Below are 5,879 nucleotides of genomic sequence, written 5' to 3'. Positions count from 1 at the left end.
CTCCAGGTCAAGCCAATGACTATTAAGCAGCATAAGTGATAGCCTTCTGACATGTGTCCCCCTTTCCCCTTTTGTGAGAGCTTTAGGTAATTGAATAATTCAACTAAACTCTCATTGGACCCCTTTGCCTCCTGGCCAATAGGAATGAGGCAAGCCATTGGGCTGTTGAATGCTCATTAGACCCCTTGGGAGACTGTCCAATAGTCTTCTAGAGGACTTAATTCTCATTGGTTCTTTTATTAAGTGTTTTTAAATTAATTAAACTAGATTTACTCTAGCCTAATTCTCATTGGTCCACCTCCAAGGCCATCCAATAGGAATTGGGTACACCTTGTGGGCATTTGGCCTAGGGAGCTGACATGTGTCCCTCATTCCCTTTGTGTAAAGGGAGATTGTGTGTGTGTGTGTGTGGCTTTCTCTCTCATCCCCTACATGCAAGGCTCGTCCCCTCCCAAGTAGGGATTGCAAAGCCTTTTTTGTACACACGCAAAGCATCCAATTCCCTTAAGGTTGACCTTTGGACACAACCTTTGAATTTTGGAACCTTAGCATTTTGGAAGTCTTAATGGGCTGAACCTTAGGGTCTTTTTAGCCCATTGTTGCACATGGCTCTTTTGCAGATGGCCCCCCCTTTGGATCCCTACTGTGGCCGGTCTGCTAGCTTAACCAATATTCTAGATTTTTCTCCCCTGGCACTTCCCCATATTAAATGATCAGTTTAACATGAGAAAATCATTTAGGAGAATTAGATATTGATTATTATGACATAGCATTTTTGGACAGCAGATAAAAAATTGCAGATTTCAACCCTTAGGTCGGTCTTCTCGTCCCCATCATCATCGCCGACATAGCCTAGACTTTCATAAGTCTCATGCATACCGCACAAGTGACAATCAATATGTAGCCTTTATTTAACCATACTTTAGAAAATTTGAACGATGCATCTTACCCAAAATATAACCTTCACAAACATGCTTCAAAGATTCCTCAACAGGTGCCAAAGAAGCAACCACATCAGATTTTTGCAAGCGTAGTAAATTGATAAAATTCAGATACCTAAAAACGTGCACGCCAAAGTTTTGCATATGAAACAGCCTTTGAATCCACAAGTGCATTTGCAGAATTCTTTCCACCCTTGTCAAACAAAGTGATCTTATACAGCCCATGGCACAAAATGCCAAATGCAACAATTTCATCGCCAAAATTGAGATCATGATCTGTACATCTGTCATCCACAAATCTGACAACAAGACCAAGTCTAGAAAGTGCAGATATAGACAAAAAAGGTTCTTTTCAATCCCAGCTCTAGTAAAGAACTATTTTCATCAAAACCGTCATTCTTGTCAGCTGCCACATCTTTGACCTAGAAATTGTTTAGTGAAAATCCTGGAAGCACATCAAATCTACATGTGAACATGGCTAGCACCAAGTTCTCAACCTGGAACATGGTTTATGATTAAGATAGAAATATAACCATATCTTTTATGAAACTCATAGAGAAATGGTTAGAACTTCCTAAATCTGTGAAATCATATAACAACATATGTCCCTGAGAACATCCAAAGGAAGATGGTACAAAGATGAAAAAAATTGCACATGCAAACCTCCTTGATGATGAGTGCCAAGTGGTCCGCTTGACACGCCACTATAACTTCACCATCCAGCAATAAGAACTCTGCAACTAGGGTGAACACATTGGTGACAACCTCAATAGAGAATACATTCCAATGGAGGATGTCGCCAATGCTAGTGCAGTGTGTTGGTAGGTTGTTGGTAGGTCGGTCCAAGTCCAAGTCACACCACTTCATGCTGCTGATGAGGATCTAATTGGCCAGTGTGAGAGAGAGACCCCACCAAAAGATGGATCACGCAGAGGTCTTGAAATACATAAGACCATGTATAAAAAGATTTCCAACGATTTCAAAGAAGAAATTAGATACTACAGCGTCATAAACTCACTCAAGGTTGCTTTTTGGGTCCATAAGCACCTTTTGTAGATGGTCTACGTTAGCAATGATTGCAAGATGTAAATGAACCACTACAACAATTCCAATTTCAACCATGCTTGCATTCGAGTGTGCCAAGACTGCTTCACATTCAAAATGTGATCTCAAAATGTGATCAATTTTTGGGAACCAATTTCATTTAAACATCATGCATTGACTTCTAGTTGTATTTTTTACCTAGTGGAAAGGAGCCAAGTGGTTTGGAAGGCCTCACTAAAAGTGGGTGACTAGCCTTGCTTTGCCCGAAGTGGTGCGTATCAAACCCCTAGATCTTGAACCATGGGATGGACTCGATCTACGTGATTTTGAGCATTGCTCGGAGTCACCCTGCTTAGAATCTGAACTGCCACCTTGTTGTTCTCTCCTTTCAATCAGTTGCTCTTTTGATAACTCCTCCAATTCTTCAATGACTGCTCATTCTCTCTTCACTCCACTTGATGGTCCTAGAATTTCTATGTTTGGGGTTGGATGTCCCCTAGCCGTGCTAGGAAAAAGAACATCAATAGGCTAATTGATGGTGACACTTGCACTTTTGCCCTTCTTCCTAACCTTCTTGTGTAATGTTGCAAGTCAAAACAATAGTGAGGACACTATTGTTTATCAAATATCACATTGATTGCATAAGAAGGAAAATGCTTATCTTTGTATGCTTCCGCTTTGTTTTTGAGGAACTCACCATCAACATAGTCCAAGAACCATGGATAGTCTCTCCACGCATCCTTACCATGGAGTTTGTCTATTCACTCAGTGGGATAGATCCCACTCTCTCTATCTCTGTTTGAGGATAAATCAAACGGGCGCCCAGCTGGTCGGACACGTAGCCGGACACCACATTTGTAGTTTATTATTTTGTCGAGCTAGTGTAGTAATACTCTGTGTAAATCTTGATTCCAAATTAATGGATCAATTCCCTGAGTTGTAATTCTGTCAATGACAATTGTAAAGGTACATGTGAGCCAGCCACTAGCCATTTAGAATGCCCTAGGTATAAAGGTCAATAACCTTAATGTGAAAGGGAGGCTTATCTTTAGAAGAAAAAAGGAGCTCAAAAAATGTACACTCAAGCTATGAGCTGCTCCACCTTGTAATCACCGCAGCTAATGAATGGGTAATCAGTTTTCAATTCTGAAACTTGCATTGTGTTCCTCTCTCTTTGCTCTGTAAATTAAGTGTAAGCATTGTCATTTTTGTTGTGTTTCGCAACTATGCATCTGTGAGTTGATTGCATATTTGATGCTTAATTGTTGTTTATAATCATTTTGGCCATAGGAGAGTGTTCTTAGACCATAGGACGACATTTTTGGCATGTTCTGTTGCAGTTTTCATGACCTTTTTCATGATGGATCATGATTTTGGTACCTTGTTGGATTGTGACCAGACTTGCTAGGATAGTGCCCCTAGATGTCCTAGACCTCCTCCTAAAGTTTTGTTGCATTTCGAGTCTGTTCGAGTGCCGAAATGGCGTGATGACCTAGAGCTGTGAGAAAGGACATAGGTAGATTTCCCTGATCATTGAGTGTTGGTTTGCTTGTTGAGCTAGTGTGTTTACTTGTTAAGGTTCACTTCGTGAGATTGACGATCTCATAGAGTCTCCGTGCCCCATCCGAGTCACTTTCCCTGAGTATTGACTTTATGTTAGTGCCAGAAAGCTATGCTGCAGACATTCGTCGCGGCGACCTGCTAACATTGGTGCCACTACCAGGGATATGATCCTTAGATGGTGAGTGACCTAGTGCGTATTTAGAGCGTTCTTTTTCTAAGATTTGTCTCTCCATTCCATTTACACCTTAGCAGTGAAGCAGCTAGACATGGGGTTTAGTGCTTGATAGAGTCTAGAAGTCAAGGACTTGCTAGATCTATTCTCGAGAGGTAAAGAGGGTTGTGAGTGAGATTGCCAAAAGCATTTCATTCTTCGATTTTCTCTATGCTTTCAGAGTGTTGTACCGTTTTTCGTTATGACTTTATTTTGTACCGTTTTGTTTGTTTTTGTTTCATTTTCATTTCAGTGCGTAGGAGTAGGGTAAGTAGAAACTACCACCATCAAATTTGGGCTAAAAGATTGAGGGTAAAAAGGGTGAAAACCATATTTTGGCCAAAATGACCATAACTCTGAAATTCTGAAAATTTGATGGTAGAAACCTCAAAAGTGATCCAAATTTGAAAATTTGTGGATCAAAGGCATCAGCAGACTCTCTAGAATCAATCTGGAAAGTTTGGCAAGAATCTGTGAAGGAACATGGATCGCGATCCATGTATCCCAAAAAACCAATTTTGGTGAAAAGTGACCAGTCAGTGAGCATCAGTGGGAAACTGCTCCGATCAAATTTTCTTGAAAGAAAAACTCAAAAATCACTTTAGAATTGGCTGTTAGGGCAAAAATAATAAAACAGGCATTGCAGACACAAAATTGAGCAACTCTTGAGATTTTGGGATCCAAATTCAAACAGGGGTGAGATTTGGCTTCTACAGGGCATAAAGAACCAAAAGAACAAAATCCATGAAAAAATGCTGTCAAACATGGATTGCGATCCGAGTACCTTTTTGGCATTTGGGGCTAATATTTGACAAGTACATTCCTGGTATCATTTGGAACAACTTTGCCAAAAGCGACTATAGCAAAAAATTGATCAAAATGGCCAAATACAGAAACTAGTCAAAAACCGCAGGACAGACAGAAAAACTTTCTTTTGAATGACAAAAACTGGTCCAAATCCAAAATTTTTGATACCATAGCATCTAGTAAACATGTTGATTCTATTGATACCAGATATGTCAGTTTGGCTTCCAAACATGGATCGCGATCCATGTACCTCATGAAAATTTTTTGGTTGAGATTTGAGCAGTGGGTAGCTGAGACATAGACAAACACTTTTCCCAAAAGAACCAAATGCAAAAAAAATTGTGAAAAGTGGTCCAAAGAGCCAGAAACAAAACATTCTCTAAACTGCCATAACAGATTGTAGAAGTCAGTTTTAGTTGGGCAAAATTTAGCCAAATGCAAAAATTCTTGGTGAGCAAGCTACAAATATCATAAGCTATCAGCACACCAAAAATTCAGATCCAAAAGTGGTGGAACATGGATCGCGATCCATGTACCTCTGAGAAATGTTTGGACAGAAACTTTTCAGCCTATAGTAGAGACCATTGTGAACAAAAGTACCCAAAGAATTTTTGTCAAAAAAGTTCAAAAACTGGGTGAAAAGAGCCAAAAGAAGTTCAAGGTGAAAACCCTAAAACAGACCTGTGGATTGACTTTTGCCTAGCCTAAACAAGTCCAAATCACACAAAAACCACATAGCTAGCATCAGAAGACCAAGGGGAAGCTGTGTGCCAATTATCATCTAACACATAGGCACATGGATCGTGGTCCATGTTCCTTTGTCACAAACTGATACCAAACTTGCACCATAGCTAGAGGACATCACCAAAAGTCTAGTGGTCTTTTCAAAAGTGAATTTGGATACCAAAAACCTGTCCAAAAGTCCAGAACTGCAAAGCATTCTGACAAAGTGCCAGAACTGACCTAACTTTCAATCCAGAGGTCCATTTTAAAAAAAAATTGATACCATAGGACCTCCTAAGCATGGTGAATGTGATGATACCAAAAAAAGTTAATTTGGGCTCCAAACATGGATCGCGATACCCATAGTGACAGCTTGAGTTGAAAGTTTTCATATCATTAGTGCATACACAAGGAGACCATATCCTCAAGTCTAATTTTGAAAAACAAATGAGCAAATTTGGGTCAAAAGGGAGAAAACAGGTAACGGACTGAAAATTGTAGTGCAGACCTTGTATTGGCCATTTGACCTATCAAAACAAGTCCAAATCCAAAAAGATTTGAGATTTAGCTTGCTGACATAGAGTGTAATA

The sequence above is a fragment of the Adiantum capillus-veneris genome, chromosome 13 (assembly GCF_014529385.1).
Source record: "Adiantum capillus-veneris isolate H3 chromosome 13, ASM1452938v2, whole genome shotgun sequence".
In the NCBI taxonomy this organism is placed as follows: Eukaryota; Viridiplantae; Streptophyta; class Polypodiopsida; order Polypodiales; family Pteridaceae; genus Adiantum; species Adiantum capillus-veneris.
This window is presented reverse-complemented; position numbering follows the sequence as displayed.